The sequence below is a fragment of the Octopus bimaculoides genome, chromosome 15 (assembly GCF_046866305.1).
Source record: "Octopus bimaculoides isolate indiv1 chromosome 15, ASM4686630v1, whole genome shotgun sequence".
Lineage (NCBI taxonomy): Eukaryota > Metazoa > Mollusca > Cephalopoda > Octopoda > Octopodidae > Octopus > Octopus bimaculoides.
The window spans coordinates 56,408,570-56,432,925 of NC_142942.1; the positions used below are offsets into that span (position 1 = coordinate 56,408,570).

A 24,356-nucleotide genomic window follows, 5' to 3' on the forward strand; every position below is an offset into this window, starting at 1 on the left:
AAGCCTGCTACTTATTCTATCGATCCTTTGCCGAAGTGCTAAGTTACGAGAACGTAAACACACCAACCTGCGAAACAGTTGAATATAAATGAAACACCTATTCGAAGAATTAATGGAAAAGAAAACGTATCGTAGCTGGAAGGCTTTTCCACTAATTTGAAATATTCATTATCCATTCTTCTTTTATTTCACTCGACCGCAACCGAGATGCGTTTCACCACGCTTCACCAAGCATTTCTTCCTCCTATTAGCTGTGGTAGATCTTCAGTTTGATTTTGTATATCTCTGTCAATAATGTCAGTGTACTTGAGCAGGTTTCGTTCTCTGTAAGAATACAGAAGTCTCCAAAATATAACCGTCAATATAGCCTGAAACACAGATAGAAGTGGCTAACAAAGCATCGCTTAGTTTTAGCAGCAACCGTAGAGATCGGTGAAATGTGTTCATAAATATTTCGTCTTAAGCTAAAACTGTGAGATATTTTGAGCTTTCTTTGGAAGACTGGCGTAAGAATTATGAACATAATCTTGTAGTTCTTTCTCTAAAGTCCATGTTTCGGAACCATAACGAAGAACGTTCTCTACACAGGCCATGCAAAAGGCAGCCGTCTACTTCATACTTAGTAGCATGATGGTGAAACAAAATAAGAAATTGGTCTATTATTTGGAGGAGAACTTAAATCCTCAGAACGATTTACTCAAGCCATCTTTGCTATACGACACAACGTGCTAACAATGTTTAATCGAATCAAGAGTACAAGTCAAACATTTAGTAGAATACAACGCAAGTAGTAAGCGATGGCTTGAAGTATTTACTTTTGTTAATTTTGGTTTTCTACGTAATCGTATTTTATCTCTATTTCAATAATTGCTTCTACTGTTTGTGTGTTTGTGTTGATAGCATTAAAAAATTAATCCCCATCGATCCACACAATGACGTTCGAAAGCAATTTACTGTGTAAACCAAGAAACAACCGTAAACACACACACACACATAAATACATACATGTGTGTGTGTGCGTGTGTGTAACATACACTGCTCCTTACTGTGGTACGGTATTGTAGAATATGTTTGTTGCTATTTCCACGATAAATTACGAAGCTGGCATTGGTTTTACTCATAAAGTTAACAGTGGTATTATTAGTGAATTGAATATCAACACGTAGAATTCCTCGTAAATTATTTATTACAAGCTCAGAAAGAAAGAATTTCAAATTGCGAGTTGACAGTGTACTAAATGACCAGACTAGAATGTTTGGTTGTTCTGATTTTCTTATCGGCCACCGCAGTGTCCTTGGTTATAAAACACTTCTTGAACCATAAAACACTTAACTCTCTAATAAGGATTAGTAAACAGAAATATTGGTATTTATATTAGTGTATATAAATACAAATATATACATACACACATATAGTTATGTATATATATATATATATATATATATATATATATATATATATATATATATATATATATATATATATATACACACATACGTATATATTAAGGCTACCATTGGTTTCATGTCAACAAAAATATCTTATTTTCTTACATGAAAACAATGGTAACCTTAATTCACAAATAAAGGAATATTATCCACCAATGCGGTGTTGGGCACTCATTCTCAATGTTCGACATTTACACACGTGTATACATATGTGAATGTGTGTGTGTGTGTGTGTGTGTGTGTGTGTGTGTGTGTGTGTGTGTGTGTGTGTTCGTGCTCGCAATGCTATCGGAAAGCAATGATCTCGTTGTGATTTTTCAGTCGGTAGAAAATCAAGCGAATTCCCTGCACCAAACACTCTATGTCGACTAATCTCTCTCTCTCTCTCTCTCTCTCTCTCTATCTATCTCTCTCTATCTCTCTCTCTCTCTCTCTCTCTCTCTCTCTCTCTCTCTCTCTCTCTCTCTCTACTCCTTCCTCTCCGTGTCTTTCACCAATCTTTCTTTTTCTCTCCCTCTTTTTCTTTTGTTCTCTTTCTTTCCCCCTTTCTAACTCAGTCGTAACTCTTGTCCAGGCTAGAAATGTACCATAAACTCGTATATGTTCAATTAATCCACAATAATATCGATGCCAAACTGTAAAAACGTTATATTCCGTGACAACTACAAATCGTGAGCAATATGAATACACTTATAAATGAACAGAACTTGGAGAGAGAGAGAGAGAGAGAGAGAGAGAGAGAGAGAGGGGGGGAGGCGGAGAAATATCTGCATACATTTGATGCCTCTGAATTTATGCGTATCGGAGATGCCAACAAAACAACAATCATTGTATGAATAAAATAATAGCAATGGTAATGGAAGCCTTATATCCAATTGATTATTATCGGCCGCTTGATGATTGCAAGTTTCAACGAGTCAGACATGTTTAAGAAGACATGTTCAGAATAAATACATGGAAAACAAAAGTGAAAATCGTCGTCGCCGTCGTCGTAGTAGTAGTGGTGGTGGTGGTGGTGGTGGTGGTGGTGGTGAACTCGAATAATCATAACCGAGAACTGAAACTGCGTTGCTGATTTTCACCAACGTTTGGTCTCCTACTCTATAGATTCTTCCTTCACAATTAACGAGCAAGTGGCTGAGTACTCTGCAGACACGCGTACCCTTAACGTAGTTCTCAGGGAAATTCAGTGAGACACAGAATGGGACAAGAACAGCCCTTTGAAATACAGGTACTACTCAGTATTGCCAGCTGAGTGGGCTGGAGCAACGTGAAATAAAGTGTCTTGTTCAAGGACACAACGCGTCGCCGGGAATCTAACCCCCGACCATACGATCGTGAGCCGAATAACCCCAACCACTAAAGCCACACAACGATCAACAACAGCACGAATACCAACACTCATCAGTTCTGACAAACGGCCCACTGAAATTACAGTTAAATTAAATCTTTGGTATCAATCGTATAAAAACTACATCAAAGGAGAAAAAAGAACTTCAGTAAATCATTAATTTAGTCCTAAATATCAATTATAAGTAAGAATGAATTTCAGAGCAGATTTTCCTATGAGCCTCTGTTTTAAGATGAAGAACCTAAATTGGAAGAAAATCGAAGTTTCAATCGGCCGTATCTGACACCGTGGGATATGTGTAAAGGCAGAGCTAAACAACCAGAAAATCTACTGGGAAACAGTGGAAGAATAAAGAAAAAAGATTACAAAACATCTGGAAAAAAAAAGCACTGTAAGCCGTGTGAAAAGAAAAAAGATTATAAAAGAGAAAGTGATACTGTTCAGGCAATGAGATGGTGCGTAGAACAAAGAAGAATAGAGGGGAGAGGGAGAGAGAAGGAGAATGGACGAAAATCTAAACAATGATTGGGGTTCTTTATATTAATTATGCATTTTTCAACTGTTTTGGAGGTCGTTAAGGGCACTTTTGATAAAAAAATAAATACATAATACATATATATATATATATATATATATATATATATATATATATATATATATATATATATATATATATATATATATATATATATATATATATATATATATTGATTGATATGCTACTTTGAGAGTTCGATAATAATCTTCGCGATATTTGTCCAGGCTTATGTACGCTGAGTTCAAATTCGACCAATATTTACTTTGCCTTCCATCCTTTCGGGCCTTCATTTCCCACTGGGTTAAGTTAGGAAGGTAACAAGCTGTCTGTGTTTGCTAGTAATTACGTCGATACCTAAAACTAATTAGCCTAAGCAAGATGCCTGCTTTAGATAGATATATATGTAGATAGATAGATAGATAGATAGATAGATAGATAGATAGATAGATAGATAGATAGATAGATAGATGTCGACGTGCATACCTAGATACATTTGGAGAGAACAGTAGTAGGTAAACTTCTAATACTAGTTTATACAATTGTATACTTAAACATTTCCCACTCAGCTATTGGATGTTTGGAACCAATTGAATTCTTAAGTTCAGGCATTCCATTCGATGAATTCAGATAAGTATCCAACATGTTTAGATCCTCACCCTTTGTCTAAGAGTGAAGAGATGGAGAGCGATAGCAAATGGTGTTGTCTCTGATTATTGACAAGATAATTTATCATTCGTTCACCTATTTAAAAACAACCGAGTTAGCCTGGAGTATATAACTCCGAAATAAATACTGCGCTGTTATTTTTACACCAGACTTTTCAGTTATATTATTTATAGAATCGTTAGAACGGAAGACAAAATACTTTGCGATAACATACATACATACATACATACATACATACATACATATATTTTATTTTGATGCAGGAATGCTGTTGACAGAGACTTCGAAGTCTCGGCCATCTAAGCCATCGCCAGACGATGATGACTTAGCAAACCGAAACTTCGAAGTCATTGTGAACGACATTCTTATATATCAGGCGTCTCCAAAGTGGTTGATATCGACCCCTGAGGGTCGATGGAACTATCCAAGGGATCGATAAATGCCTGAAACTGCACATCTACTTAATTATTATTATTATTACCTATTTATTTTCTTGTACATGCCTCGGGGTCGACAAGGGGTTAAGGATTCCCTGAAGAGGTCGATGTCTAAAAAGTTTGGAGGCCCCTGTTATATACCAATAATAAATTTGTACTCTACAAGCGTATAGAATAACGCAGCATATTAATGCAAAATTGTTTTACTGAACAAATAAGCAAACATTATTATCATTATTATTATTATTATTATTATTATTATTATTATTATTATTACGCTGGGCGAAATGCTTAGCGGCATTTCGCCCGTCTATACGTTCAAATTCTGTTGAGGTCGACTTTGCCTTTCATCCTTTCGGGATCGATGAAATAAGTACCAGTTATGCACTGGGGTCTTAACTCCTTCCCCAAAATTGCTGCCCTTGTGGCAAAATTTGAAGCCATTATTATTATTATTACTATTATCTTAGTACAGTTTATTGTCAACCTGTAAAGGAAGCACAAATGGTAATGCGCCGAGACGTAATTAATTTCGTTGATTAATGACCAAATTCGAATCCTGTCAGTCAGCTTCGATATTAGGCTGCACCTGGTTCAAGACATCTTCTGACTATGCGCATCCGTGTATGTGTGTGTGTGTGTGTGTGTGTACGAACAAATCATATTATGCAACAGAAATTTATAGAGGGTCAAGAGGTTAGCAGCTGACCGTGATACGCCAAGGCCCACATAGCGTAGAGGGCCGAAACGACAATGACAGCAGGAGTTTGCTTAGTATTTAGGATTAGTAATTACCTAAGGCTAAACAACATCACTAATAAGAAAACTTATTCCACTCATGTAGGGAGTTTTATAGAGTCGTTTGTTTGACCTTTCCTACTTGGCTCCGTCAGCGTGCGCTTTTGACCCCTAATGACTTCAGAAGTGTGTGTAATTAATTATTTTAATTACATCGTTCACCCTAAGCATTACCGTAATTGCTATATACTCCACTCATTACCAAGGACTGGCAGAATCGTTTAAGCGTTCAGCAAAATACTTCGCAGTATTTAGTTACATCTCTTAGTGTTCAAACCTCACCGAGGTCAACTTTACTTTTAATCCTCTCGGGGGTCGATAAAAGCAAGTATAAGTCAATATCGAGTTATTCAGTTAACCCTTCCCCACAAAATTCTTGCGCTTATGTTAGAATCAATTGTTGTTGTTGTTGCGGCTATGTTTTTTTAATATTTTACCAAGTAAAAGGTTTGTGTGTCCAAACAGAGTTTGCCCGGAAGTGAGAAAAAACGATTTGTTTTGTGAACATTTTTCGCTTTAATATTTACAACCTTCCTTAGGCGGCGAGCTGACAGAACCGTTAGCACTTCGGGCGAAATGCTTAGTGGTATTTTGAAGGCATTTTGAAGGCGCTTTGCTCGCTCTGTCATTTTCATAGATTATAATGGTGATGTGTAACATGGTCGCCAGCTTACAATCTTCTGTGGGTTGTATAACTGGTTCAATCGGTCCTGTACAAGACAAAGAGAATACTTCTGTGTTGTAACTCGTCATACTAGAAATAACAGTCAATTTTTTTCTTTTATCATATCCTACTGCTTTCAAAAACGTAATACTGTCTTGGAAATAATACATTAGAAGAAAAGATAGAATGGTCACGACTGGAAGGCTTTCAGTTATAAGTTTTTACAGTCAGAGGTCAGCAATGACAACAACTGGTTCTCATTTTATTGGCCCTTCAGGAGTGAAAAGCTAAGAGGAAAACTCCGCCACCATCCACACCACTTAGATCTAGATTCGGAACGTAAAACAACGGAAATATTTCTATGTAAAATATCAAAGTTGTTATCTGACATAAGACTTGCCAATCTCTGTTATTCTGTTAAAACGCATTTCACAATTTACAACAATATCAATTAATAATGGAGAGAGTAGATACAGTGTAAGATAATGTGTAGAATGAAATGAATGCAGGCAATTAAAATGCTTTAGTTTCATTGTTGATAAGTCTTTCCATTCAACTTCTTGTACACCATTCATTATTTTGATTCTTTCGACATTTGTTATGAAAATAACTGGTTTGCTAAATCTAATTGAACACGTTATCTTCTATAAAGTCATAAATATCGATTTCTTTTGATTAAATTAGGAAACTTGAATTTTCCTAATGTAGGTCTGTAGTCAATTGTCTGGACCGCATTATGTCACTGGTATCTTATCGGTGTCCGAATGAATGAAATTATGAAGTCCAGAACTGTATTTATTGGGCTTATGGAAACGAGACTGTATAATTACTTCACTGCCATGCATCCTTTTTATTTCGGGGATCTTGTGTTTCTACCCTTGTAATAATGCATATATTGTTTTTTAGTGACGTATAACATTTGATCCAAGAGACCTATGGTTAAAGAAATTCCCACCATGACCATCCAAAGCTTTTGAATATTTTAAGTCTTTATTATCCAATCTGCCCTTCTATTTTTTTAAGATGGCAGAGTATAATTTAAAGGAAATTTGGTCACAACTTGTGTCAGGACGAGCGATCACGTAGACATGCACTCGTTGTTTCATGATACAATAAGATGTCTCAGAAGAGAACAATAAAGTAGAATGTGATTTCACGACAAGCAATTTATTTTAGAAGTAAGCCATGTAGCGTCTGTTGCTATTGCCCTTGAGAAATGCCTGATAACCCGTTAGCCCTTATTTGTATAAAAGATTAAAATCTTGTGTACATTGAAAGGAAACTGATATTAGAAACATTACACAGTAATGATAATTTTCAATTTTGACACCAAGTCACGACAATTTTGAGAGAAGGGAGAGGAAGTCGGTTACATTGGCACCATTGTTCAACTGGTACCTTTTTTATTGACACCGAAAGGATGAAAAGCAAAGAAGGCCACGACAGAATTTGAACACCGAACATAAAAAGCCGGAAGAAATTCTGATAAGCATTTTGTCCGACATGCTAACGGTTTCTACTAGATCACTTACTTTTATTACTTAGTAAGACTAGAGCTTCTTCTGCTGGGTCATTGGTGCTAAAAGTAGGAACCCTATTCCGCTCAAATCTAACTCTGCCTTCTTTTAAAATAATGGTCAATACACATAGAACTTGAATCACTTTACTGAAATAAAAGATGCGATGGAGTCACCTTTCATCAGAAGTCTATAAGATCAGAACTGATCTGCTACAAAATAACAGCAACAACAAGGCCATCATCATCGTCATCATTCAGGAACATCGATGCTTGTTTTATCCGTTCGAAAAACCGGTTCAGAAGAGTTTTTTTTATTAAAAAAAAATGACATTTCTTTATTTCTTCCTGCATTAAAGCATTAGTCTTCTTTATATTTCATTAGTTTAACAAACAAAACACACACATACTAATTCATATATATATATATATATATATATATATATATATATATATATATATATATAAACACACGAGAGAGATTGGCCTTGTATATTGATTTTGAATAAGGCTTGATATTTGTCAAATATCCAAGAAAATAAGAACGAGATGCGAAACTAAATTAGTCTCAGAAGAATCAATGAACTAATTGATATTTTAATAATTGTCTTAAAAATATATTTATTTATTTATTTTTATTCATTTTATTTTATTTATCTACTTGCTTATTCATTGGCACCAATTGTTGAAATAAATGATAAGGCGAGTATAATTGGTTACATCAAGGCTCACCCACAAGAATATATTGAATTACTGAAACGCATTTCATTGGAAAGATGGACAAATCAATACTGTCCGAATCACACGATCTACAAGAGATAACAGCCAAATCTTCCTCAAATTAGCAGGATGCCGTCTTTAAAAAGGGAAAGGATAGATCAGATAAATGTTATCTTAGCTACAATGTTTCTGCATGGAAGAATACAATGATTGTAGCTGGAATCCTTCTGATTTTCGGTTGGGCAGGTTTGAGTAGTTAAGAAGCTCACTTTGCAACCATGTGGTCTCGCGTTCAGTCCTAGAGCGCGGTGCCATGGCTAAGTGCCTTCTACTTGAACCGACCAACGTCTTTAGAGTGAAGTTGGTAGATAGAAACGATGTGGGACTGAACCCGGAACCATGTGGTTGGTGAGCAAGCTACTTACCACACAGCCACTCCTACGCCTATATCTTAATTTTGAAAAATAAAAGTATAAAAAAACCGTATTATCTAGGGGATGGCCCAATATATATATATATATATATATATATATATATATATATATATATATATATATATATATATATATATATATATATATATATATATATATATATATATATATATATATATATATATATATATATATATATATATATATATATATATATATATATATATATATATATATATATATATATATATACGCACACACAAAGAGAGTGGGGAGAGAATTTTAGATAGATAGATGATGCCTTAAATACACAGATATGTGTATATTTTTGTGTGTTGCTGTATGGTGTTTGTGTGGTTCGGGCAGGCGTGGGCGTAGGTGTGTCGGTATATCGTTTGTGTATGTTTGTCCGAGATTATTTTATTGAATGTAAATATTGTAGAAAGTTCCGTTCAAACTGGGATGGAAAGACAGGAGAGAAAGAGAGAGGGAAGAGAATGGGAGGGAGGAGAGAGATAGAAGAGAAGGAGAGAGATAGAAGAGAAGGAGAGAGATAGAAGAGAAGGGGAGAGATAGAAGAGAAGGAGAGAGATAGAAGAGAAGGAGAGAGATAGAAGAGAAGGGGAGAGATAGAAGAGAAGGAGAGAGGGAGGGAGAAAGAAGGAGTTTGGTGTCAGATTCTTGGCGACATTTAGAGTGCAATGTTCCAATTCTGTAAAAAGTAAGACGTCATGTTATAATGTGGGAAATGGGCAGAGAATCGGTTAAATAATAACTTCTGACTAATTAGGATGCATGATGAATACACTAATTACAATTTACAAACACATTTTCGAAAACAAAAAAAAAAACAGAAACACATAAACAAGGTCTTAAAGTCCATTCTTTTCAATGTATTCATTGCCCTGGCGTATTTACATGTCTTGCCTTATCGTACACACGCACACACACACACATCGCTCGCATTCACACTGGTGCGCATGTGAGCGCTCATACAAAAAGAGATATTGTCTCTCCGTCGCAAGCTGTTATATAATTGTCAGTGAGGGAATCCGCTTAAGCTGTACGCCTACATGGAAGAATTCTGTATAGAATAGGTTGTTTGTCTTATATTCGGAACACACATGCACACACGCGCGCTCACACACATACACACAAACACGAACACTAAGACCTAACCGCACAGCCAGGCCTCAGATTTATTGTGGCTGTTGCTGTTGTTGTTGTGGTGGTGGTGCTGGTGGTGGTGATTTTGATAGTGGTGATGTTGTTGCAGCAGCAATTTTTATCTTATATTATTGTTGTCGTTTTTCTTTTATTCATTTCTTTAGTTATTTATGTTTTTATTTATTACCGTCGATATTTCGTTCTTTGCGATGTTCTTTGTTTACTGCAACTCTTGTCCTGGTCGTTTTCTTTCCTTTCCTTTCTTTTTTTTTTTTTCATACTTCTTGAATTTAATTTCGCCAGTTTTGCTGTTTTGTTCTTTGACTTCGTTGGTTGTGTGTGTGTGTGTGTGTGTGTGCGTATGTGCTTTTTTTTAGTCTTCAAGTCAGTGTAACAATAAGACAGGTCAACAGAACCACAAACAAACCACCAACATTACTATCCAATGACTCACCATTGCTGTCAAAAGAACTGAACTCACACACCAACGCCACACAAATGGCCACACCTTAAGCACAGCGAGTATGATCACCACGTAACGACGACGAAACACATAATTTTTTTCCTATGGTACACTTGTACTCTCTCATGCTTCCTATTTAGGGCGACCAGCTTGCAAAACCGCTTCAACGCCGGACAAAAGGCTAAGTAATATTTATTCAGGCTCTTTACGTTCGAAGTTTAAATGCCGGTGAGTTGTCGCTTCGGGGCCGATAGAATAAACCAGTCATTCCCACACACTAGACCTTCAAAAAAATAAATAATAAATAATGGGTTAATTAGGTTAAGTTTTATTTATGAAATTCTGGTGTTTTGAATTTGCTGCAGTAAGTAGTCTACGTTTGTGATGCTGAGTGGGGTGGGGCGCTAGGAATGGGGCTCCAGTGTCAAGGGGGCGGCAGCCCGAAAAAATTTGGGAGCCACTGAAACAAAGTACCAGTCAAGTAGAGGGTTCGATATAATTGTTTTGTCACCACCACCCCACCCACCCACCTCAAAAACGCTGACCCTGAACCCTGTAACGGACCTTCGTTCCGTTCAGGAATGTTGTGATCTCGGTCACTTATATTGCCATGGAAACCGACTAATCAGTCCTATGAGTCCTAGGGCCAAGAAAGATAAATAGAATAAGAAAAATAACTTTTATAAAATATATGAACGTCACAAAATCTCGCTAGACCGTGCCCTAAAATATTCCTTCTGTTAGACGACAGGGTGTAAATTAAGGAAGGGGTTTCTAACAGCAAATGCACCTGCTCAACGCGGTAATCCAGCTGAAACGACCCAATCGGCCACACGACGAGCTTCTGCAACAAACAACGCTCATACCCCCCCCCCCCACACACACACACACACACGTTGCTAATATGTCAAAAAATACTATTGAAGAGCTCACCCACCGTATTCTCCTGGTATAACGCCTTCGTATACTTTTTTTTTTTTTTTTTTGGTCCCTCACCAACATGGAGCTGAAAACGCGGTTCGATTAATGCTAATAGTTCGAGTCCAGACCCGGTGATTTCCACCGTCATCGCATGGACAGGCAAAAAAAAAAACGTTGACAAGAAGTTGGGATCAATGAAGGAGAATATACCACCGACAGATTAGTTACAAACAAGGATTATAATAATGGGAGAAAAACGAACGAATTTACCTGACAACTCAATAGATTGTACTGATATAGACTTCTAGCATTGGCACGAGACTATGAGTATAGCTTGTTAGATCGCTTACAATACTCACCTGTTACATCGATGCTGGAAGGATGAATGAGAAAGCTGATGTTGGTAAGATATGAAGACAGGATATAAACGTACATAACCACCGAATTGGCATTTCATTGCCGTTACATTGATTTTGCCAGTAAATAGTATGAAATTTTAGATATGGGGAACAATCGATTATATCGAAGCCAATACTTGACTGTACTTAATTTATCATTCTCGGAAGGATGAAAGGCAAAGTTGACCTCGGCGAGATTTGAACTTTGAAGTCAACTGTCTTTAAACGTATCAATGTTGCCAATAGCTATTTCTGGTCTGAATCTCTTGTATTTTATTGTCTACAAACCCGTCATCAGTATGTGATGACGTTACGCGCTTCAAATGGATGTTATTCCTGATTGCAGATCTAGTTTCTTAGGATTCTTGTATCTTCTGGTAGGGCCCAAGGTCTAATACAATTGCTTCTCTTGCCTCTTATTGTTATGCTAAGGTTAAACAAGGTCTTATATTTACTTGGACCTAGACCAAGTGTTTAGCTTTTTATTAGAGTTAGGTTGCAAAATTATTTTGTGGTTTACAAGGTTTATTGGGATAGATATTAATTAACAATTAGTAGATTGTGCGTTTATGTGTATAGAGAGAGGAGGGATGTCTGCTTGAGACTGTGTGTGGGTGAGTGTTGCATGCGTGTTGTATTTGTGTGATTATTTTTTAGTATTTATAATTTAACAAAGGGAATGGATTAGAAAATAATAAACCGAATTTATCATTAAAACGATGATTCATGAACAATGGCAAAAAATTTTGAAAAAGTTTGTGCAAAGAAATCTATGAAAATGCCAAAAAATATAACTGGCAGGCGGCCTATGGTTAAGTTGGTTTATATTAAAGCCTAAATATTTTATGGCGCCTATTTTATAAATTTATTATAACTGTGAGAAAGTCTGCTGAGGAATTCATAATAAGGATAAGCAAGAAACACAAAAAATAGCTTTAGAATAAGAGATAAATATTACATAACTGGTTTTTCTGCTGTACTTGTTATTATTAATATTATCATAAGTGAGACTTTTATGGTGTTTCTATCTTGCATTCCTTCGTAATCTATTCGTATTTTTCTCCTAATTTTTATCATTTTTTTTGTTTTGTTTTAATAAAACTCGTAAAATTAGAGCAGTGCCCTAAAAATCTTGAATAATTGCTATTGAAATATTGGGAGTTAAAACTTATTCAAGGAAAACGGGTGTAATAGCTGTGTGTTAAAATAAAATATTTTGAGCATGTCTTGCCAAACAGGTAAAAATATATATTTTGGAAACACCTTTCTTAAACAGTAAAGTAATATTTTAGTTACTAAAGTTTTTCATCGATTTTTCTAGTTAAATTCGGGAAATCTATAAGCGCTATCAGTGTTGTTGTTTTTTTTTTCTTTTCGTTTCTTTTCTACATATTTCATCCACTTATGGAAATGTGATATTTTGCTTTGAACTTCTATGGGAATTTATGTTGGCTAAATACCAATAAACCTATATGTAAATTAATACGTAAATTAATACATACAGACACGCGCATCCACACATAATAATAGACATATATTCATATACATACATGCACACATACACACACACACACATACATACATACATACATACATACATACATACATGCATATGTACACATACGCTATCTTTTTCAACTCACCTATGTGTGTGTGTGTGTGTGTATGTATGTGTGTCTTAGATGGTAACAACAGAACATATACATACACACACACACACACACACACACACACACACACACACACACACACACACACACACACACACACACAAACACATATATATATATATATATATATATATATATATATATATATATATATAGTTATCGCCAAGCCAACATGGCAGTCCCAAAATTAGGACGAAAGCTGCCGTGAATTAGCTCCAAGAAGCCATCGCCTCTAGCTAGCTATGTGACACACGAAACCTGTGTCCTTTATAACGTTCGAACAATATATATATATATATATATATATATATATATATATGAGAGCGATAGTGCTATTAAAGATACCATGGCTAGTGCCAGCGACGGTGTTTTTAAAATACTGTCTCGCTCATATTTATTTATCAATAATTTCACGTATTTCGTCTGTTACAGTGGCGTTTGACCACTTCAAGCGAATTTTCATGTGTGGTGGGGGTAAGTTTTAGCAGTTGTTGGCTGAAGAAAATCAAGCACCGTTTGGCGCTAAATTCGAAATCATAGTATCAAATTAACCACCATAACTTTTGGACCGATGCCTTCCTGAAAGGGAATTAATGGACCAAAGTGCACATGAACACGTTACTTGCAATTTGAAGTCTTGGTCGTCAGATCATGTGTTTTATACTTTAATACGTCATTAATTTTCGATACAATTATTTTATTTTCCCATAACTTCTGCATTACAAATATTTTTGCAAGTATATATTTTGGGTGTTTTGATGATGGAGATCACTTTTGTAAAAAAAAGAGACGTTTTCAATTTTTTATGTTAAACGAGACGTTAATTCTCTTTTATTGACACATTACATTAGTACTGAATGTTATGATGTTCATGCGTTTCCTAATAGAATAAGTGAAATGAATTCGGATTTCCATTATAATATATTTAATTTATTTTATTATCGTACACTATCTTCATTTAAATCGATTAGATTTTCTGGCAATTTAATCTCATTCGCATTTGATATTTCTCCTTCACTTGTTTAAATATCAACCAATGACATGCTTTAATTTTCAAATGAGCCGAACACAACAAACGCTATAAACCATAAGATTTGTTTAGAACACACGCAAACATACGCCGCCTGCATTTAAAGTCATCATTGTTGGTACTTGTGTGTTTTATATCTTAACTACGTCAGTAATTTTATTTTCCCATAACTCTTACGTAATAAATATTAGTTGAAATGCGATGACGTGATAAATGGCCATTTTATACATTTAGCGTGGAAGGTATCTAAATCCTTTCTTAAAGACTATCCGAATGATTACGCCTACAACTACGGCTTGTCACTTTTCTAAATAACGTTACCATTATATTTTCCCACATTTTTCGTTTGCCATTTGTACGCAACAGAAATCATATATTATTTTCCTATTCAGTTTTATAACATTGCGTACGCACAAATTTCCAATTAGAATATAATATAAGCAGCAAATATTGGAAACACTATATATTTCAAGAAGTTAAATAACTGATTATTTGTCTGTTTGTTTCTGACAGGAGACGACGATGATGGATTGGAAATTAACGGAACCTAATTTGGTGTTGAAACTGTAATTTATAAATTGACATAAGCTTCGAATCACCAGTTGAATGAAGACTTATTGAGTAAAGAGTATAATTCATTGTGCTTAAGGAGGGATACAGTGAAGTGATTACACTGGTTAGAGGAGAAATAAATTCACGGAGAGGAGAGAGGGAGATTATAGAAAGATATCGTGTTTGTGTGTACAGGTGAATTGAGGTGTAGGTGCAGTATGGTTAAGAAATTCGCTTCACAATCACGAGGTCTTGCGTTCAAACCTATTGCATGGCTTCATGTGCAATAGTCATTTTCTATAGTTTTGGGTAGACCCATAACTTGTGAGTGAAATTAATTACACGGAAACTGTATAGAATCCCGTCGGATTCTTTGTAAACTACAGGCTTGTTATAGGTTGTATTTATATAAAGAATTGCAAGTTTAAGTCAATGAATGAAGCGAAGCTTACCTGGCGTTATTACGTACTTTGGTATCGCAACCCCGAATTATGGCTATGGGAAGTATAACTTGGAATTCTCTTCTTTCTGTACTTCGTAGTGCAAAGACTTAATCCAGATCTAAAATAAATATAAAAGCAAAATAAATTATATGAAGGATAATCTATTGAAAATATAACAGCATTTAAATATTATTCGTAATAATAGTGGTGTCCCAGCATGGCTACAGCCTCAGGGCTGAAACATATAAAAGAATAAAAGAAAAGGTGCCTATAAATAGATCGATAAATAGATTGATTGATAAACAGCCATACCTACATACATGCGTGTGTACATATATGTGTGTGTGTGTGTGTGTGTGTGTAAACTGAATGTTTATCTCCATATTGAATTTCAAATCAGCGCGATCTTCAGGTTCTCGATCTTCAGGTTCTCGCCTGAAGATCGTGATGGTGTGAAACTCGTGCTCTGAGATAAATATGCATATGTTTATCTCACCAGCGTCGTAAATCACTGCAAAGTGAAAATATTTGCTGATGACACTAAGCTCCAGCAAATCATCAAAGAAGAAGACCGAACTCAACTCCAGACTGATCTATACGCTGTGAGTCAATGGGCAGACAAAAACAAAATGCAACTGAATGAGGGAAAATTTGAGCTGATGCATTCTGGAAGAAAGTCCACACTAAAACAGCCATACTCTCTTCCTTCAGGAAAACAGCTCACGGCATCCAATAATATCAGAGGCATGGGTGTAATTGTTGATAACAATCTCAGTTGGAGTGCCCACTTCAACAATAAGATCGATATAGCTCGTAGGATGAGCTCTTGGATCCCAAGAACCTTCCGGTCCAGAGAACAAGGTGTCATCATTCCACTTTTCTCCTCCTGTGTACGGCCACACCTCGAATACTGCTGCCCCTTGTGGTCTCCCCATACAAAAGTTATTACATACGTTATTACATACGTAGCAATCTTTTTTTATCAGCCAAAATATATCGAAATAATAGTGTGTGGAATATTTAAGTACAAAGGAAAAGAAGGCCTAGAGAAACTGGTAGTGGTTTGTATGTTTGCAGAACATATATGGTGAATTTCAAGATCTGGGACAACTCTGTTTGAAGGGCAAAAGAGCAGTACGTAGCAACAGTATTTCTCTTCACCTCACAGCAGCCGAAGCTCAATAGAATTCCACAGACTTTACTGTGTAAAGCATTAATATATTTGTAATTTGCTGTTGTGATTGTATTTTGCAAGACACAATAATGTATCCAGTAGGAAAATAAAACTAATATAATTTGGAGAGGGAATACTACAGTTTGACGTTCATGTTTTTTCAACTGTATTTGCGATGAAGATGAAGCAAAAACGTATTCAGCCAGAGCATCGAAAGCCACGTCCATCTTGTTCGATAGAAAAATATGTACACAATACCAGCCAATGTTTGTATATAGTAGTAAAAGCATAAATGTTTATACTGAAGGAAGGGAGAAAATCTATGACGGTCTTATATTACAACAAGGTCGTTAGTGATGCAAGAAAATGCAGTTCCAACTGACTAGGAATATAAACCATGCTGCAAACACGGTTGGCGGAGATATTAATAACACGCCATAGACTTCCTTCTTCCTTTCCTTCTTTCTTTCTTTCTTTCTTTCTTTCTCTCTCTCTCTCTCTCTCTCTCTGTCTCCCTTCGTATCTCTCTATTTTATACACATACACGCTCACGCACCCGTACACACATAGTGACACAGATATACACACATATACATACATACGTACACACACGCGCGCACGCACATACACATACACACACACACCCAAACACCCAAACACACACACATATATACATATATACATATATACATATACATACAAAAAAATCCATAGGATAGTAAATGCATTCGCTCAAAAGCATGGAAGCATGGAAGCATGGAAACAATGTTTCATTCTTATATATTCTCTCACAGCTAGGATTTCAAATAGTTACATTTATTTCAGTCATTCTGATTCACGGTGTGTTGATCATGTATGTATATATATATATATATATATATATATATATATATATATATATATATATATATATATATATATATATATATATACATACATGCGTGTGTGTGTGCGTGCGGGCGTGCAGCGGTGTAAGTATGTGTGCAGGTATGTATGTAGTAACTGGTCCACCAAAACATCGTATTTGAGATCAAATTCATAATCAATGTTAAAACTATTTTATTTGATAAACATATTTCTAGCCTTTCGCCATAAATAAGGCACTGTGGATAAACTACAGTACTTTCAGTAACCGGGGAGAAAAATCGAGTCGGCCAAACAATCAATTTCAGCTTTCGTTAAAGCCATCGTAGGGTTTCTCTTACTCTCATTTGGTTGCCAAGATATCGTAGAGTTCATTACTCTGTTTTTCTAAACATGTAACTATGTTTAAAAATGTAATTTTTTTTCCTAAACCGTTTAAAGTGGTTTCCCCAGTATGGCAGAAGCCCAATGATTGAAGTAAAAGATAAACGATATGCAATCATACCTATGTCCAATAATTAACACTTATGAAAACTACATAACCTTCCAGCCCGCGCCCGCCACCAAGTAAATATTTCTATCTCCGTAAACATCACGTAGTTCTTAAACCGGAATCAAACGTGTTCCAAGTTCTAAACCTTTCTCTCACTAAACACGTTGCTCTGTGTATAGAAGTCTTCGAAAGGATGGACGATGTGTCTTGACGAAGATCTCATTACGAATTTTACGCAAATTCGAAATGGTTATTTTTATTGTTTGTTTTTGTTTTTGTTTTTTCTTTTCTTTTTGAATTAAGATCATATTTAATCCTTTCTAGAGGTTAATCGACATAGACGTACGACAGAACAGTTAATTGGCGGATTAACAATGAAAGAGAAAAACAATCCAAGATAATTATATCATTTATTTGTACTTTTGTATGGTGTGGAGTATGTGTTTACACACACACACACGCACTCACATACACATATAGATACATACACACACATATAAATACATACACACACATATATACAAATACACATACTCACACACACACATATATATACATATATATACTTGTATATGCACATACAAACACACACATATATATGCATGCATATATACACACAAACACATACATATAGATACATACACACATATAAATACCTACATACACACAAATACATATATACATATATACACACACATACACACAAATACACGTACACACACACACACACACACACATTCCATTACTAGTTATTTCACTAACAGCCAGCTAAATGCTTTTAGTCACATCCAGGTCGTTTCTCATCAAACGCAAATGGTTTGTTTGTTTTGTTGTTGTTTGTTGTTACTTTTTTTTGCTTATTGCTTTTGGGTTTTTTATTCATATCTATTATTTTTATTGTTACCTGACTTTCCTATTCACAAATTTTCAATTTTAGAAAGATAAACTTTCTGAGTGCTTGCCTGGCTAAGCAATCAGCTGAGAAGCAATGAGTGCCTATCGACGAGCCTTGTATCGGTAGCTGAGGTTACACACTCATTAAACAGGCAGTGAAGTAAGAACAGCAATGTGACACAGTTGAGAGCAACAGCAGTACTGATGGGAGATTTGTTGATCTCTTCGCTAAAATCTGTGTAGCACAATGTAAAAAGTCCCAGTTTCATTCTATAAGCTCTAGAAGTGTCTGATAAGCAAAACTCGTCTGGGCGTTCACTTCGGCCTACGTAAATAAACTCAACACGACTCATTCTGCAAAATGAAACTACACATCATTGCATTTCACACGCTCCTATTATCAGAAGGGCAAAATATTTTCTCCTATCGTGAATATAGTTTCATTGCTTTCCAACTCGTTTTCGTACTGAAGGAGCATGTTAGCTGGATCGAATCACATTTGTAGATACGCAGTAGCATGGATTCATTGTACAAAAGTCCATATGTGTGTGTGTGAGAGATAGTGAGTAGGTTTGTGTGTGTGAGAGATAGTGAGTAGGTTTGTGTGTGTGTTTCTGTGTGTTTATTAAAACTGAATCCGAAAAAATACGACTTGTTGACTCAGTTATAATAAAACATTTTCACATTTATTATCAGTATGTATACGCGCACGTATACATATATACATACATACATACAAGCATACACACACACATACATACATGCATACATGCATACATACATACATACATACATACATACATACATACCTATATGGGATTCCGTCAAGACTCTTAATTTCCGGAAAAGACTTTCGGACAACTTTTCTTGACAACCAAACTGAAGTCTTTTTGTATCAACAGTTTTATCTGACCACAAGGGGTTTGTTACAGTCAACCTAATTTCCTAGTTAATAACAAGAAAAGAAGAAATATATCCCCTGTGTTCATAATAAAATAAAAAAGCTTCATTAATTTATTCTGCATTTCGTCTTTTACATTGATTAAATCTATATTTTCTACACACCAACGCTTTTTTCTGAAAATTAAGTCAGAAAATAAAAGATTTGAGATTCTCAATCTTGATTTCTTTATGTAATTTTTGCCCACTCTTTTATTACATAAGCAACTACTTTGCCAAATCATAAAATGCAAGAAATTCAATTCATTTAAAGGTTAAAATTCCTGAAAATGTGTTATTTCTGCCGATGACACTTTTAAATCGTGAATTAATGACGAACATGCAACAGGTTTCAAGAAAATAGAACACACGCATTATAATAGTGTGTGTGTGTGTGTGTAACGATTGTGTAACTGTGTCTCTGAGTGTATATCTACATATGTGTGCGTATTAAAAAGATCAGTTCAATTGTGTCCTAGTTTTTACCTACCAGTCATAGACCTAGTTTTAACAGTGCACTCTATCACCAGCCATTACAATGTCAAACGGTTGTGACAAAAGCCTGCCTACGTTCTTCGTGAGTTGTCCATCTTCTTTGTTACTTTTCTTTCTTTCTCAACAAAAACAAAATACTCGTTAATTATGTCAGCGATTATTATTTTCATTACAACGTGTAGGCATGGGTATCTGGCTAAGAAACGATTCACAAACAACGTGATTTCGGGTTCAATTCCACTGTGTGGTAACTTCTATCATCATCTAGGATTGACCAAATCATTGTAGGCGAAATTTGGTGGACAGAAGCTGTGCAGGCTGGTTTAATAGATCGGTCATGTTCTTAAATAAGAGGCTTAATTCGTTGCCCTGTTCTACATCGCAATCTACCCGGTCCATAAGGGCCTTTTGCAGAGTCATCTTTGTTGCAAACATTTAGATCAAGTCTCCGATACCAGAACAACAAAATGCTTAACAGCTTTCTCTTTCATCCCTTAGAAGTTGATAAAATAAAGTACCAGTGAAGTATTAGAGTTTATGTAATCAACTTGCTCCTCCCCTCAAAATCACTGGCCTTCCACGCTGTCAGATACCGGGGTCCCATTCGGCGGGAATATTGTGATTTCGGTCACGGAAACCAGGTAATCGTCTTCATGGGTCTTAGGGATCGAGAGAAATGTTATGAACCACTGAAAGACAAAGTAGACCCCGAAAATTGAAACATTAAAGAAGGAGACCAGACAATATTAGGTTTTAGCCAGTTCCGCTAATTTTATCAGTCGTCATTCTCGGTTTGTTTTTCTACGATCTAAGTTCAAATCATGCTTGTTCCAGGGATATTTTGAGGTCAATGTTAATCAAGAAATCTCTCCTACCCCCAACCCATATCTTGTTCTGTGTCAATATGAGAAAATGTCATGTCCAATATGACGAGTGTTGCAGAAGAAAATTGAGCCACCCATCAACTGTCGCTTAAAATCATGTCACTTGACTAACACCTATTCATGCTGTTGACGTTGCCACGGTTGTCTAGATGTAGGTCGCCCTTGGTTGACAGATAGATCGATGATAAAACATTCTAACCGTAACAATCTTTATGTTCGTCTTTAGACATAGTCTAGCTGAGTTTACATTACCATATTACTGTTGTTTTAAACGAACAATCAATCGATTGCATTGTTCGAAATCAAGTATGTGAGTGAGCGACGCTTGGGTAAAATATTCTGCTTCTCTTTGACTATGTGTTTATATACCTTTATACGCCTTATAGCTGTATGTGCATAGATATAGTTGCTTACATTTGATTTGTGGATAAACATATCTTTCGCACAAATTAGTCTATTCACCGATCGATCTATCGATTTTTTTAGGCTAACTAACATTTCCTTCCTGGCTTACTTCCTTTCTTTCGTATCACAGTCCTCTTTCATATTGATATGAGATGAAGATGAATGCGCATTGTCTATATTATAGCCGATGCTAACGTCTCTATTATCATGTAAGTCCCATTCTTTGAAATTCAACCTGAACTAAGGCGGGAAGACTGTAAATTGCAATATGAATCTATTTGGAGACGAAGAGCAATACTCGCTTATAAATCCCCATGCTTTGTGATTTAGTCGAAAGCGTGAAATCGTGCCCATTACCTTCACAGATTCTCTAAGACTGGTGAAACTATTATTGTTTAGTTTTGTATTTTCTTTTCCGCTTCTCAAGTTATCCTTTCTATTATAGGTACAAGACCTGAAATTTTAGGGGAGGGGTCCAGTCGATTAGATCGACCCCAGTACGCAACTGGTACTTAATTTATCGACCTCGAAAGGATGAAAGGCAATGTCGACCTCGGCAGAATTTGAACTCAGAACGTAGCGACGGGCGAAATACCGCTAAGCATTTCGTCCAGCGCGCTAACGACTCTGCTAGCTCGTCCCCTTTCTTTCCTCGTGAGAAACAAAGTGAGATTAAAGATGAATCGCTCGAGCGCGTTGGCAAGTGCATTTATATAGGAGCGAGTCAAGTACTTTTATTTTAGCTTTGCGAACTCTTTCGCGCCACATTAACACGCTTATGCACACGGACGCAGACGCAGGGAGCGCGTGAAAGCCATTAACTTGAATACGTGGCTGCTGAGTGGAGCAAGGTCAAAATAAGAACGATTGAAGAGCTCCAGGCCAACTATCAATATAATAAGGCTGCTGCCTTACCTTCTTCGGCGATTGAAACTTATCAAACAAGAATAACCGAATTAAAGAATATTGAAAGGAAAGAATGAGTGAATAAGTGAACGAATAGATGAAAGAATGGAAAGACGAACGAATGAATGAACGAACAAACGAACAAACGAATACAAGAATGAACGAAAAAACGGACAAATGAACGAATGCTTGAAAGAACGTATGACTGAATGAATGTCGAGCACTGGGGTCGATGCCTAGAATAGAAACGAATATCATCCTTTCTATTATAGGCACAAGGCCTGAAATTTTGAGGGGAGGGGCAAGTCGATTACATCGACCTCAGGGCTCAACTTGTACATTACTTTATCAATCCCGAAAACATGACTGGCAACGTCGACCTCGGCGGAATTTATTGATTCAATAATATGAACATCAGTTTACATTTCTGCATCTGTCTCCGAATAAATTTCCTATCGAGGAATACACGAACCAACTAGGAACCCTCTACGCAGTTCCTCTACTCACTAGAAGTAGCAGACAATGCTCCCTTTGAATACTCGCTACCGCCTTAAAAGAAGAAAAGCACATTGGCTTATTTGGCCCAAGATACACTATACCTTCCACCACGTGGTCCTGCCCTTTTTGCAGTCCTTCTTGTCCTTCTTGCGCTTCAATGACCCTTAGAACTATGACTGCGGAGTGCGTGCTCCTGGTAAAGGCCTCTCATGCTGGACAGGTCAAGAAATAGAGACCAGATTGATGTGAACCATCTCTTCCCAGAAATGAAAAAAAAAAATGGTTTGCGTAGGGCCAAGACCCCTATCTAGAAATAAACGCAAAATTACATAAGCATCGATGACAATTCAAAACCAGCAAAACTTGAGAGAAAGCCTACAGCCTCAAAGTCGAGAACAGTAGAGAAAAGTTGTCAATGGCCTCTGCTCTACCGTCACAACTGTAATGCATCTGATCATAGGCCTGCTCGACCAGGGTTGGCCTTTGGGCTAAATAACAACAATAACATTAACAATACTAATAACAGTAAGGAAACCATGCATTGAGTAAACGAAGGAGACACAACGTGGTCGGTGGATATAGTAGAAATAGGAACCAAATCTCCCTCAAATCACACTGGAAAGATACGATGGATAAAGTAGTCTTAGACTCATTTTTTGTTTTAATAGTTTTAATAAAAGACGAGATGTTAAAAGGTGGAATATATTTGGTTATCAAATATGTTCTCCTCTATCGAGACTGACCTGAACAACAACATGAACAACAACAACAACAACAGCAACCGTAACAGCAGCAATAAACAAACAACAATAACAATCGGAACCACAATCACAGCAACAACCATTCATTGTTCTACACGTGTCATTCCCACACCTGTATATCTAACAGCACAACCTGTCCTAATCAATAAATGCAATCAGGACCAATGCAGTAGTTTGGTTGCTTCTGCTTGCGTAACTGCTTATATTGCTGCTGCTGCTGCTGCTGCTGCTGCTGCTGTTGCACTGGTTCCAGAAGCTGCTGCTGCCACAACTTAAACAACTATTAATATTATTATTGTTATTGTTGTTGTTGTTACTATTGCTATTTTTATTGTTGCACTTCTAGCTTATGCTGCTGCTGCTCTTGACAGTTGAAGATGCCAAATGCAGAAATTGTTGCTGCGCAGACTGTCAAAACATGCAGGCCTGGCTGTGTGGTTAAAAAGCTCGCTTTGCAACCACGTGGTCTCGGGTTCAGTCCCATTGCGTGACATCTTGGACAAGTATCTTCTAGAATAGCCCCGAGTCAACTAGTGCCTTATAAGTGAATTCCGTAGACGGAAACTGTGAGGAAGCCCCTCATATATATATGTGTGTTTGTGCATGTGTATGTTTGTGTGTGTGTTGTCATGTTTGTCTTCCACTACCGCTTAACAACCGGTGTTGTTTTGTTTACGTCTAATTTCTTTACGTATAAAGAAGTAAAATGTAATTTTTGTATATTATAGATGTTAGGTATAGTTGTGAGTGTGTCAGTATGTCTATGGATGTGTTCGCCTCCGTAGCGATTCTGCCAGCTTGCCCTCTTCGTTCTGATTATAATAATA

General features: G+C 36.3%; 1 non-coding gene across 2 annotated transcripts in view; it reads right to left on the reverse strand.

The window, feature by feature from the left end:
• The window catches only part of LOC106881481 (uncharacterized), a 137,628-nt gene that overhangs the window by 79,903 nt on the left and 33,369 nt on the right, over positions 1-24,356 (reverse strand). Inside the window, exons 2-3 of one of the 2 annotated variants that reach the window (XR_016244479.1) lie at positions 19,451-19,586; positions 15,226-15,334 (exon numbers count right to left, since the gene is read on the reverse strand). This is a non-coding gene — a transcript (uncharacterized LOC106881481). The remainder of the gene's footprint in view (positions 1-15,225; positions 15,335-19,450; positions 19,587-24,356) is intronic. The other variant, XR_016244478.1, reaches the window with a different exon arrangement.